Source organism: Sus scrofa, chromosome 4, assembly GCF_054392235.1.
Source record: "Sus scrofa isolate SSC_HxYL_T2T_F1_AM1 chromosome 4, Sscrofa_HxYL_maternal_Yorkshire_Landrace_v2.0, whole genome shotgun sequence".
In the NCBI taxonomy this organism is placed as follows: domain Eukaryota; kingdom Metazoa; phylum Chordata; class Mammalia; order Artiodactyla; family Suidae; genus Sus; species Sus scrofa.
In genome coordinates, this window is record NC_139386.1 from 113,249,764 (window position 1) to 113,263,732 (window position 13,969).

Below are 13,969 nucleotides of genomic sequence, written 5' to 3' on the forward strand. Positions count from 1 at the left end.
CTTGGTAACCTCTTATCACCTAGTGATATGCCCTGGCCATCTTTCCATGTTATGAAATATGCAGCTGCAGTGCCGAGTTTTTCACATTGGAGACATGTAGCAGTGTGCCAGGGGTTCTATGAAAACTGTGGTTCATCACTCCAGAGCATCAATTTTACTCAGCAGTAGGTCGCCTAAAATATTATTTTTATATTAAACAAACATAGATATAGTCTGAAGGAAAGTATAATATTTGCATGAATTTTTAGAAGGTATGAGACTTCAGAGAAATATCCAGCCCACCTCATTTTCCAGTACTATTATTTTCAGTGGCAGGTAATTGTCACCTTATGGGGCTCAGCTGAATGGGCTGAGAGAGAAGAGAGGGGAAGAGATGTAATAATTCAGAGACAACATGCCTTTTCACGAGGCACATAGTCCCTTGCCTGACAGGCAGTGAGATGATCTGAAGGGCGTGAATGTCTCGATGTCAGGGCTTGGCCTTTAGAGCCTGGGCCTGAGTAGGTGGCTTAATTCTAAGTGATGCCGACCCTAACTGCCCCTCCTAACCTGCTGGCATAGAAAAGTTGAAAGGCTGGGGTGGCATCTGGGTAGGGACAAGGTGGTGTTTCTGACACAGTACTCGGGACTAACCCGGGATCTCCAGATGTGGTCTGAAGTGTGCACAGCTCTGCCGTTTCTGTCCCAGCTCTGCTTTTAATAAGCTCTGTGATCAGAGGCAATTTACTTAACTTCTCTCTGCTTTCATTTTGTCATCTACAAGCTATAAAAGCAGCAGCTCCCAGGGTCATTGGGGGCATTAAATGTGTGAGGTACAATATTTAGAGTATCACTTGGGACATAGTAAAGTGTTCAATATATGTTCATTACTATTATTACATAATCTACAATTGCATAAGCTTCTCATGGTAAATGTGTCCCACTCTTGTTTCAAACTGAGCTTGTGGCTAATTAAAACTCTTGGGTCTTTTTCACTGGAATTTTTATCAAGCTTGTATTCTCTGTGCTGTTATTAGTTTTTAATTGCATGGCTTATTAATGTTCATTTTCTTGATTCTGGTTTATTATTCCAGCCCGTGGAAGTTACTTGACAGTTAAGTTTTCCTTTCCGGAGTCATTGGGTTTCAGGTTCTAATGACATTTCTACTTTTGCTGTTCCCATTTTACAGACAACAAAACTGAGGGAAGGAAATTTGTACTATTTATTGAGTGTGTCCTTTGTGCCAGACATTGGGATAGGTGCTTTCCTTAGGGTGTCTCAGTTAATCCTCACGACAGTCTAAAGAGGCAGAATGTATTATGTCATTTCACAAGCGGTGAAAACTGTAGCTCAGTGTGGTTAAGCAAATTGCCCAAGGTTATTGCACTGGCTCAGTTTTTCCCCCTCCATCACGCCACCCCCTAGTTTTGGGTCATCTGTAAATGTTAATGGCATGTTTCTATTCAAGCTGTTGAAGAAAATGTTTTGTAGGACAAAGCCAAGGACAGAGAGAAATCACTGGAGAACCCCTTCTAGGTAGATCTATGACTCTCACATCAGTTCCTAAATCAATACTCTCTGTAGAGGATCCTTCAACCACTGAAATTGGAATCAGATGCTTCTAAAGGAACTTGAGGTCTAGAGCTTCTTAAGAAGTCATAAAGAAACCCCCTTCCATCACATCTTGATGAACAGACCCCCTTATCCCAGCTCTTTCCTTGTCCCCTTTCAGCTGGAATCTGGATGCTCATAGAGTCACGTGTTTCAAATCAGTCCCAGAAAATATTCCTTTTCAAGCTGAGTGTGAGAAGTTTTCAGAGCATCCTGGGACCAGTCAGCATCTGCCTGTATTTACTCTTGCTGTTGATTAAAGAGGAAAGCTGGAGCACCAGGAGCCCAGACCGCAGGCACAGGACTGCTGACAGGAGGAGAAAAAATTGATAGCAGTGGCTGGACCCAAAGAAACCCAGCCCCTTCTTTCCCACTGTTGCCACCCTAGACTTGACAGAAGAGCAGTCAGGTCAAGAAAAAAGGAGCGAGATCAGTCTACTGCAAATTTCCCCCAGGATGGCCTTTGCCCCATTTCAAATGGAGAGAAGCAGTGGAGTAGGTGGTGGGGTGAAGGCTGTGCCAGTGGGCTCCAGCACTATGCCCTGGGCCTGTGGGCTGCAGCATTAACTGCATTTTCCTTAGGGGATGAGGAAATCATGGTGGCCTGAGCTCTGGCCACTCTGATTACCCTCTTACTCCCACCCATTAGAGAGACCTCGAGAAGGAGGAGAGAAGGATGAGTTGGGAGAGGACGCTTCTGATCCCTGCACGTGGAATGATGGTCCCATACAAGTTGGTGGTTCCCCAAACTCCCCAAATCTCAGCTCTTTGGCTGCACAGTGGCAGGTATAGTACAGCAGGACACTGAGACCTGGAACAAGCTTCATCTTTAACCTCTTCTCTTTGACCCTTTGTGGGGAGGCTGATTAGGGTAGCAACTCTGTCTGTTTTTTCTGTCCTTCACATAGCTGCCCCAGATCCATCAAGGTCTTCCATTCCACTTAGAATAAAATCAGAGTTCCTGTTGTGGCTCAGTGGGTTAAGAACCCGACTAGTATCCACGAGGATGCGGGTTTGATCCCTGGCCTTGCCCATTGAGTTAAGGATCCGGTGTTGCCAAAAACTGCGGTGTAGGTGAAGGATGCGGCTTGGATCCCACATTGTCGTGGCTGGCAGCTGCAGCTCCAACTCGACCCTTAGCCTGGGAACTTCTATATGCTGCAGGTGGGGTCCTAAAAACCAGCCAACCAACCAACCAAACAAACAACCCCCCCCCAAAACGCACAAAAAACTAACCCCCCCCCAAAACAACAAACAAACAAACAAAAAAGGAATAAAATCCAAGCTGCGAGTTGCTCATCCTAGCCCCCACAGCCCTGGAAACCCTGGTATCTGTCTCCCTCTGCAACCCTAGCTCCCACCCCACAGGAGCCTCCATGCTGTGCTTTGAACATGCCAAGCGTGCTCCCTCCTCAGGGCCTTCACACTTTCTCTTCCCTCTCTCTTATAGTTGCCAACTTTAGCAAATAAAAATACAGGATGCCTAGTTAACACTGAATTTCAAATAAACAATGAATTATTTTTAGTATGAGTGTGCCCTGGGCAGTATTTACGCATCTGAATTTCCTGTAACCGGGCCATCCTGAGAGTGCTCTGAATGCTGCTCCCTAGACACTTACGTGGCTCATCCCCTTACTTTCTCCAGATCCCTGCTGCCCTCACCAGAGGCCTTGCCTTCCTGTCCACAGTAGCAGCCCCGTCCACCTACCCTAGGATCCTGCTTCATCTCCTTCAGAGCTCTTACTACTACCTGATGTGATGTTGTTTTTCATTTGTTTGTTGACCTTGGGTCTGCCCTGGCACGTCTGGGCTCCACAAGGGCAGGGATTTACGTCTTCACTGTGGTGCCTTCAGTCTCCAGACTTGTTGGTGTTCAGTAACCATTAGCTGAGTGATCAAAGGGCGTCCTGCCACAGTGCGCCCTTTGTCATACGGCCCTGTTGACCTCTTTGATCTCAGCTCCCCTTTCCCCGAGCACTGGTCTTCCTGTAGGTCTGTAGTCATGCCAAGCCTGTTCCTGCCCAAGGGCTTAGGACTTGCTGCCCAGAACAAGTTCCCTTGTTGTGCGTATGGCTGCTCTCCTTTCCTTTTGGGCTCCAAGAGGGCTTATCCATCCAAAGTAGCCCTCTGACTGTAGACCTTCCACTCATATAACTCTGTTTTATTTCCTTTAAAATTCTTACTGCTCTAGGAAAGCATGTGTTTAATGATTGGTTGGCTTTTTCTTGTTGGTTTCTTGCCCACGGGGAATGTAAGTTCCATGGAGACCCTGACCACGGATGGCTCATACAGTGCTGTGTCCCTAGCACCTACCCTATGCCTGGCATAGGATGTGAAATCAAGCAACCCATGCTGACTGAGTGAATGAGGGCATGATTGGGGGTGGGCAGTGAGCCCCAGCTTTGCAGGCACATTGGGAACTGCAGTCACGGGGTAGCTGGCAGCCAAGGAGGACTGGGCCCAAGAACAAGCCTGGAGACGGTGATTGCCTCACTGTGACTGAGTGTGCTTCATTAGCTCAGGTGACCAAGGGTGAGGCCGCCTGGGAAGGCTATCTTAGCTCCCTGCTTCTCTTGGCCTCGCTAGCAGTTGGGAGACGCCATCTCCTTCCCAGTGGAATGTGGGCCCAGAGAGGGAGAGTGCCTTCCCTAATGGTGCAGTGACCTTGCAGGCTGCCAGATGACGGGGGTGGACCACATCCTCCTGAGCTGTCACGTGAGAAGCTGTCAGGCTTCTCATGTTTGCAGTCGCTGAAATTTGGGGGTTTGTTACCCAAGCGTAGCCTAGCGAATTAATGCACGATTGTCTCCACTGTGTCTACTACATAGAAAGTGCTTGATAAATGAGTTCCCTGTTCAGGAGATCTGTTTATTTTTTTTGAAGGGAATAGAATTCTATTAACTAATGAAAAGGAACCAGCTCTGTCCCTTATTTGCCCAGATAGCATCCTTCTTAACTTCCTCAGGTCATCAAACTCTACTATGTGAGTCCCTTTCCCTGTGTTTCGGAGGGACGCACATGTAAAGTTTGAAGGATCCATCAGAAATAGGCAGTTATAATGGTCTCCCACACCACCTATGTCACCAATAAGATACCCTAGAGGTAGGTGCCACAGCATGATGAGCTGCACCTGTAAAAGTTCCTCATGATGACTTTCCAGGGTCTCTTTTGATGGCAATTCTTCTTAGCAGATTGGTCCTAGATCTTCCTGGATCAGCCATTGGCTTTTTTGATGGGCCTCTACTCTCAGACTGGTTTCCTGGGTCTTTTGTATTGAATGGCTCTTAGAATTCCTGTAGCCTGAGGCTTAGTTACACACTTTATTAAAAAAAATTTAAAAAATTTATATACATTCTTTTTTTTGTAGCTGCCATTCTAATATTGAAGTATAGTTAATTTACAATGTTGTGTTAGTTTTAAGTGATTCAGATATATATAAAATAGATTTTCTTTTCCAGATTCTTTTCCATTGTAGGTTATTTCAAAATAGTTCCTTGTGCTATACAGTAGGTCCTTGTAGTTGCACACTTTAATTAAGTTTCCCTTAAGAGTTTTTGCATGAGGCCTGACAATTTTCTTTAAAAAATTTGTTTATTATAGTTGATTTTCAATGTCCTGTCAATTACTGCTGTACAGCAAAGTGACCCAGATATATATACATATGGAAATATATATAGATACATTCTTTTTCTCACGTTATCCTCTGTCATGTTCCATCACAAGTGATTGGATATAATTCCCTGTGCTATACAGCAGGATCTCATTGCTTCTCCACTCCAAATGCAATAGTTTGCATCTACTAACCCTAAACTCCCTCTCCTTCCCCTTTGGCAACCACAAGTCTTCTCCATGTCCATTAGTTTTTTTCTTTTCTGTAGATAGGTTTATTTGTGCCATATATTAGATTTCAGGTATAAGTGATATCATATGGTATTTGTCCTTCTCTTTCTGACTTCAGTTAGTATGAGAATCTCTAGTTCCATTCATGTTGCTGCAAATGGCATTATTTTGTTCTTTTTTATGGTTGAGTAGCATTCCATTGTGCATATGCACTGTATCTTTTTTTTTTTTTTTTTGTCTTTTGTCTTTTTAGGGCTGCACTTATGGCTTATGGAGGTTCCCAGGCTAGGGGTCAAATTGGAGCTGTAGCTGCTGGCCTATGCCACAGCTGCAGCAACACGGGATCTGAGCTGCGTCTGCAAACTATACCATGGCTCATGACAAGGCCGTACCCTTAACCCACTGAGTGAGGCTGGGGATCGAACCCACAGCCTCATGGTTACTTGTCGGGTTCGTTTACCACTGAGCCACGACGGGAACTCCTGTACCGTATCTGAATCCATTCATGGTCATTTAAGTTGTTTCCATGTCTTGGCTTTTGTGAATAGTGATGCAGTGAACATAGGTGTGCATGTATCTTTTTCAAGAAAAGTTTTGTCTGGATATATGCCCAGGAGTGGGATTGCTGGATCATATGGTAGTTCTATATTTAGTTTTCTGAGGTACTCCATACTGCTTTCCATAGTGGTTGTACCAATTTACATGCCCACCAACAATGTAGGAAGGTTCCCTTTTTTCCACACCCTTTCTGTTATTTGTTGTTTGTAGACTTATTAATGATGTCCATTCTGATAGGTGTGAGGTGGTACCTCATTGTAGTTTTGATTTGCATTTCTGTAATAATTAGTGATGTTGAGCATTTTTTTTCATGTGCCTATTGGCCATCTGTATGTCTTCTTTGGAGAAATGTCTATTTAGGTTTTCTGTCCATTTTTCAGTTTTTTTTTTTTCTGTTGAGTTGTGTGAGTTGTTTGTATATTTTGGAGATTAAGCCCTTGTCAGCTGTATTGTTTGAAACTCTTTTATCTCATTCCATAGGTTTTCTTTTCTTTAAATGGTTTCCTTTGCTATGCAAAAGGTTGTAAGTTTGATGAGGTCTCATTGGTTTATTTTTGTTTTTATTTCTATTGCCTTGGGAGACTGACCTAAGAAAACATTTGTAAGATTGATATCAGAGAATGTTTTGCCTATGTTCTCATCTAGGAGTTTTATGGTGTCTTGTCTTATGTTTAAGTCATTATGCCATATTGAGTTTATTTTTGTGCAGGGTGTAGTGGTGTGTTCTAGTTTCATTGATTTACATTCAGCTGTTTAGTTTTCCCAGTACCACTTGCTGAAAAGACTCTTTTTCACATTTTATATTCTTGCCTCCTTTGTTGAAGATTAATTGACCATAGGTGTCTGGGTTTATTTCTGAGTTTTCAATTCTGTTCCATTTGTCTGTAGGTCTGTTTTTGTGCTAGTACCACACTGTCTTGATTACTATAGCTTTTTAATATTGTCTGAAGTCTGGGAGAGTTAGGTTTCATGCTCCCCCCACCACCCAGGATTGCTTTGGCAATTCTGGGTCTTTTATGGTTCCATATAAATTTTTGGATTGTTTGTTCTAGTTCTGTGAAAAATATCATGGGTCATTTGCTAGGGATTGCATTAAATCTGTAGATTGCTTTGGGTAGTATGGCCATTGTAACAGTATTAATTCTTCTGATCCAGGATCATGGGATATATTTCCATTTCTTTGAATCCTCTTTAATTTCCTTGATTAATATTGTGTAGTTCTCAGCATACAAGTCTTTCACTTCCTTGGTCAGTGTTATTCCTAGGTATTTAATTTTTGGGAGTGTGATTTTAAAAGGTATTGTATTTTTATACTCCTTTTCTAATATTTCATTGTTAGTATACAGAAATGCAACTAATTTCTGAATATTAATCTTGTATCCTGTTACTTGCTGGATTCATTGATCAGTAAGAGTAGTTTTTATGTGGAGTCTTTAGTGTTTTCTATGTATAATATCATGTCATCCACACAGAGTGACAATTTTATCTCTTCTCTTCCAATTTGGATACATTTAATTTCTTTTGTTTTTCTGATTGCTGTGTCTAGGACTTCTAATACTATGTTGAATAAAAGTCATGAGAGTGGGCATCTGCTTCTTGTTCCAGATTTTAAAGGGAAGGCTTTCAGCTTTTCTCCATTTAGTATTATACTGGCTATGGGTTTGGCATAGCTTTTATTATGTTAAGGTATGTTCCCTTTATACCCACCTTGGTAAGAGTTTTTATCATGAATGGATGTTGGATTTTGTCAAATGCTTTTTCTGCATCTATTGAGATGAGCATGTGGTTTTTGACTTTTCTTTTGTTAATGTGGTATGTGACATTGATTTGCAGGTGTTGAGCCATCCTTGTGAACTTGGGATGAATCCCACTTTGTTGTGCTGTATGATCTTTTTCATATGTTGTTGGATCCAGTTTGCTAAAATTTTTTGAGAATTTTTACATCTGTATGCATCAAAGATATTGGTCTAAGTTTTCTTTTTTGGTAGTATCTTTGTCTGGTTTATTAGGGTGATGGTGGCTTCATAAAAGGTCTTTGGGATTATTCCTTCTTTAACCTTTTGGAAAAGCTTAAGAAGTATGGGTATAAGTTCTTTGTATGTTTGGTAGAATTTGCCTGTGAAGCCATCTGGTCCTGGACTTTTGTTTGTAGGGAGTTTTTTTTTTTTTTAAATTATGTATTCAATTTCATTTCTAGTGATTGGTCTGTTCAGTTGATCTATTTCTTCTTGATTCAGTTTTGGCTGGTTGTATGTCTCTAGAAAGTTGTCCATTTCTTCTAGGTTGGAGGCTTGACAGTTTTCTTTATGCAGTCTTCCTCTCTCATTGCAATGGACCTTGATTTTCTTTCATGCTACCACTATACTTAGGCATGGGCAGATCCTTCTGTGGTTCAACCAAAAGAGACTGTTTTTGCTCCCCCCACCAATTATTTATTTACTTATTTAAATTAAAAATTTTTTATTATAGTTGATTTACAATGTCCTGTCAATTTCTGCTATACAGCTGTTTTTGCTTTTTTTTTTTTTTTTTTTTTTTAAGAAATTTTACTTTGAGGGAATTCCCTTGTGGCACAGAGGGTTAAGGATCCAGCCTTGTCACTGCAGTGGCCTGAGTCACTGCTGTGGCATGGGTTTGATCTCTGGCCTGGGTAATTCCCCATGCCTCAGGCATGGCCAAAAAAAAAAAAAAAAAAAGGGAGGGGGAAAAGAAATTTTACTTTGAAGTTAGGTAAACAGGAAAAATGAAATAACACAGACTTAAGTTTACAGAGCATTCATTTCTTGGTGGCCACAATTTACAGTCTCTCAGTTGATAGATGAACCATTCGACGAGAATTTATTGGGCTCCTCTAAGGCATAGCACTGGACACAGGGGATTCAAAGATAAGTGGTGTGTAGACTTTGGCCTCAAAGAACTCCTGGCATATACAAAAAAAGAAAAAATGTTTTAGAATATAATGTGATAAATGCAGCATCCATTGCATGGTGGAAGGAATTTTTCAACACAGTGAAGAAGACCCCAGATCCCTTCCTCTAAGAAGAGTTCTCTGAAGAGCCCTCTCCAAAGTCTCCCTTTTTAGTTTTGGCTACCACATTCTTCCTTATTCAACAAATACATAACTTCATGTGATTTAATTTGCATACCTTTATAGGGCTTTGCATATAAACAGATATAACACATCAGAAAAGAATCCCTTGAGTGCACTATATTCCCTTTTGAAAAATATACCTGCTTCTTTGAGTGAGCAGTGAGTGGAGAGCAGCCCCTACCCTGAGGTGTCTGCTTACTTCTTTCTGGAGGAATCTGTGCCCCAAGCTGAAACTGCAGTCCCCGAGGTGCCTAGCCCTCAGGTCCTTGGGGAGGAGCATCCTGTTTTCTCAGTCACCAGAGAACTAGCTGTTTTCTGGCAGGGAAGGAAGGAGCCCTGGTTGGTTCCAGAAGGGACAACTTTCTTCTGGTCACCCCCTAGAGAGGTTGGAGCACCTCCCTACAAACATGATCTTCAGTCTTTTCTTTCTCCATCCAATTTGGAGCTGAAAGGAAGAACAGAGCAGGGTTGAGAAAATGAGAAATGAAATTCCTGGCCCTGAGGTGGGAGAAGGCGGGGTGACACGGCAGAGAAAGTGGCTGCTGCCTTGCTGCTTTCTTATTAAGGTCTCAAGTGGGGTTATGAGGTTTTCAGAGCATGGGAAGATGCCCCTCTCTGGGTTGGTCTCTGATTCTGCCACTTCTTCTGTCTTCTGGAGGCTTCCTGAAGAGAACTATAGATGCCTGGGGGTGGGTAAGTGGGACTTCTCCAGAATCAGAGCAGATCCATTTATTCCTCAGGTTGGGGTACTGAACTAGGGTCCCCTAGGAGCAGACTCATAAAAGTAGCTCTTAATTCCATGTGTGAAAAGAGGAGGGAAAAAGAATGAGCAGTGAGTTATCCACTTTTATCCATTTTATTTATATATTTTTGTTTGTTTTTGCTTTTTAGGGCTGCAACCCTGGCATATGGAGCTTCCCAGGCTAGGGGTCGAATTGGACCTATAGCCACCAGCCTACACCACAGCCACAGCAACGCCAGATCCTTAACCCACTGAGCAAGGCCAGGGATTGAACCTGCAACCTCATGCTTCCTAGTGGGATTCGTTTCTGCTGCGCCAAGACGGGAACTCCATGCTTCTATCCATTTTAGAAAGGCTCCTGCAGTGCCCCTCCCCCAGTCCTCCCTCCTCCCAGCTACTGACAAAAGTCCTGGTGGAAACACCTGGGTTTTAGAGGACAGGGTGAGGCCTTGAGTCCTAGTTCTGCTGCTAAGCTCTCTGAGATTTGCTTTCCTTATCTGCAAAATGAGGAGTGAAAGGAGATAATGCATGAAAATTGCCTCTGAAAAGCAAAATGTCATACAAGCAACAGCTAATTCTACTCTGTGTAAGTAATAGCCTTGGACACCCATATGGGGACCTTGCCTTTATCTTAAGGCATAAAAACCTTGGGACTCTCTACATCCTGACCTTCTTCAGGGTCTCCCCATCTTCCTGGGGCCCCAGAAGAAGGTGAGAGAGGCCTGAGCTTGGATTTCCCTGTCTCCTGTGGAGGACTGGCCTGGACATCTCTTTTCTCCTGTTCACGTCTGTTCACGTGCTCCTCTGTGGCCTTTGTGCCTCCCTGACTCATGACCCAGAACAGACGTTTCTTGTTCTCTGTGGCTTTCTCTGAGAAAATAAATTTCTTGCTTGTCTGAGTTCCTGTGGCACTTCGTGGAGACCTCTGTTGGTTTCTAGTCATGTCTATTTACGGCTGTTTCTTCCGTTTCGGTCTCTCTCATTAGACTATGAACTCTTCCAAGTCAAGGACCATGTTTTCTTACTCAGGGTCAAAGATGTAGGTGGGCCAAGGTGTCTTTATTTTCCTGGATGAGCCCCTGGAGGAGGCTTAGGCCCACTCCCGTGGCGTGGGCGAGGGAAGGGGTGAAGCGAAGGAGGTGTGTAAGGAAGTTTTCCTCTGGCTTTTCCCATACCTGGAGGTAAGGAGAAAAGGACCGGCGTGTGCAGGACCTCGGTCTTTCTTAAGACACAGTAACTTGCTCAGCAACATGTATCCACAGGAGGGAGAAATTCTCCGTGAGATAAAGAATAGACTGGAATCAGAACACTTGGATTCAAGCCTTGCTTCTGTCTACTCATTGACAGTGGTATCTGGGGCATGTCAGCCATTCTGAGCCTTACTTTGCTGCTCTGTAGAAAAGATCCTGTCTTGTGGTTTTGTAGCAAAGAAAGTGCAGTATTGTTCACCAAATCCTGCCTCCTTTCTTCCTGAGCACTCAACCTCCCTTGGAATTAGAGAGGCAGCATGACTGAGTCCTGGCCAATGAATGCAGGTGGCAGGTAGAACTGCTTCCCCCACCTGCAGGCCTGGCCCCGTAGAAACCTCTCACAGGATCCTTCATACTTGAATGTCCCCTGTCTGTGCACTAGAAGTAAAGGATTTGGAGATGCTAGGGTGGCAATGCCCTAGGATGCGAGAAGCCTGGGTCCCCAGGGTCTATGAGGGATAGAGCTTTCCCTCCTTTCTGCCCACCTGCATTGATCTGTGATAAGAACAAGGAATTCTTTCATTATGTTAAGCCATTGAAATTTTGGCTCATTTGTTAGAGCAGTTAGTCTACTTTGATAGGGTTTAAATGGACAAAAGTTCTACAGAAACTTCAAAGTGTTGTAGTAATGTTACTGGCTATTATCATAGCTTTAATTCTAGAAAATCTTTTGAGTGCACAGCCGTGGATGTTTTTCCAGGTTCTATATAGTCTCTGAATCTTCTCAAGGATAAAAAAGGGGCCAAGGGAGGCCCTTGGAAAATACCCAGTGGCCTGACTATACAGAGGGGTGTGCACCCGGCTGCTAGGGATAAGACTCCTTCCAGGGAGGGGAGACCTGATTGGCTCTCATGCTTGGAGGAGCGGGTCCATCTCAGCATAGACTCTGGGCAGCAGTACCCAGCACAGGGGGCCAAACTGTGGGCCTAGAGCCAGCTGTCTGAGCATTGACTTCTTGAAGGTGAGCACTCCAGGGCTAAAATAAGGAGGTGAAATGGACTCAATTGTCAAAAGGCTCTGGGAGAGCTTGTTGACCACATGCACCCTGCAGAACTCTGTTCCCTTTGCACACGGCTGCTCCCAGCATCCAGTCCCACTTGACTCTTAACCACAGTCTCCTGACCTGGCTCAGCAGAGGCCTTCAGAAGACACACCACACCCGGCAGATGTTGACTTGTCCTCAACCTGGGTAGGCAGTGGGGTGTGGCATGAATGGATCGAGGCCCCACCTCCTGGGCTGTTTCACCAAGGAAGTCACAAATAATCAGTGAGCCACACTTGTGACTTACAGAAAGGAGAGGGAAGGAAGAGGGAGGGGACTCCATTTATGGATCAGCAGTCATGGGCCAGATACTTTATCGACATTAACACTTTGAATCCTTACAGCTCTGAGATGGATGTTATCATTCCCACTTTTGCAGATAAAGAAACCGAGGGCCAGGAAGTAGAGTGACTTGGCAGAATCACAAAGATAGCACATGTTAGTGCCAGAATCAAACCCCAGTCTCTGAACTGAAGCCTGTGTCCTTCGCAGTGGCTGGAGGTAGAGCCTCAGCCCCTAGGACAGGAAAAGGACAGTGACCCCCTGGCCTCTACCTGGGTTCCTCATGGTATTGGCCCCTCTCGCTAGCAGGTCTGTCTCCTGAGTTTGGGAGAAAGTGCTCCCTGTGAGGGTCAACAGGTAGACGCCTCCAGGTTGAGGAAATGGGGAGGGGGTGGGGGGGTTGTTGAGAAGAAGGGAGGAGAGGGAGTGAGGGGAGGGGAGGAAAGGAGGGGGAAGGAGATGCTGAGAAGGACAAACACGGAAAGGAGGGAAAGGCAGAGAGGAGGAAGAAGTTGCCTCCCTGGAGGTCTTCACTGGGACCTGTGCTCTCACTGTGGGAGGGGAGGTGGCCCACCCCTGGGACATCTGGGATCCTTCAGCCCCTGAAAACCCATGATGGCTCCCTGTACCTAGCTGGTTCTCAGTTTACTCATCCAGAAACTGATAACAGTCTTAACTATCGCCCATGGAGCAACTGATCAAAACCCAGCCTCACTCTGAGTCTTCTGGGGCCGTACTTACCTTCAGCAGAACCTGCTTCTTGGGATGTGCTCGGGGTGTGTTGGGAGGAGTCCCCCTTCCAGTCTGGATGTGCCTGGCCTGGGAGGTCAGGATGGATACCAGCCCACAGTTTGCTGGCAGCTCTGCTGGGGCCATCTCGCCACCTCCTCCGAGAGACGCCTGGCACAGTAATGCTATATTTGTCTTTTTCCAACTGTCATTCCATTAGTGTTTGTGTTTAACCCAAAAAGCTTTCAACCACAGCCAGCACCACTCCTCTGATCCTAACTTGGAGGAGAAAATGCCTTAAAAAGCAAACTGCTTCTCCGGTGGGGGGCTTCTGGCTCAGGAGGCCGTGGGCTGGGTCCTCCCTGGAGCTCCCCAGTACCGCAGCCTCCCCGCCAGCCTTCCGGAGCCTTCGCGGGGGGGTGGGGGGGCTGAGCTCCAGGGAGGGTAGTGAAGACTCTGGCTAGAGGCTTGTGGAATAGTTTCATGGCCTGTATTTTTCTCGGGCTTGGAGTAAAGCCAGAGGCATGAGCAGGGGCTGAGCTTCTAGAAATACACGCTGGTGACCTGAAGGTATATGTGCTCACATGTTGGCCTTAGAGAGGGAAAAAATCTTCAAGCAGAGTCTCTTTAAACCACTTTACAGGAGAATCCCCCTATTGTGGAAAATGGAGATTCTGCATGGTGTTTTGAAGTTAATCTGTTAGGACTGCGTGTTTATTTTACTTTCAAAATAACCTTTTTTTTTTTTTTTTTTTTTTTTGAGGAAGGAATGCCTTTAGTCATGTTCCTAATTTTAAGAGGCTCTACCAAGTTTTTTTCACTGGCTGAATTATAACAAGACCAG

General features: G+C 44.6%; 1 long non-coding RNA gene across 2 annotated transcripts; it reads right to left on the reverse strand.

Annotated features, from left to right (window-relative positions):
* Positions 1-8,752: 8,752 nt before the first annotated feature.
* Positions 8,753-13,537, reverse strand: LOC106507453 (uncharacterized). 2 transcript variants are annotated; one of them, XR_014843140.1, is made up of 3 exons: positions 13,138-13,537; positions 9,221-9,525; positions 8,753-8,909 (listed from the first exon to the last, which is right to left on the reverse strand). It is a non-coding gene; the product is annotated as an uncharacterized LOC106507453 (long non-coding RNA). The 2 variants fall into 2 exon arrangements; XR_001303452.3 differs by having other exon boundaries at positions 9,280-9,525; positions 13,138-13,527.
* Positions 13,538-13,969: the final 432 nt, after the last annotated feature.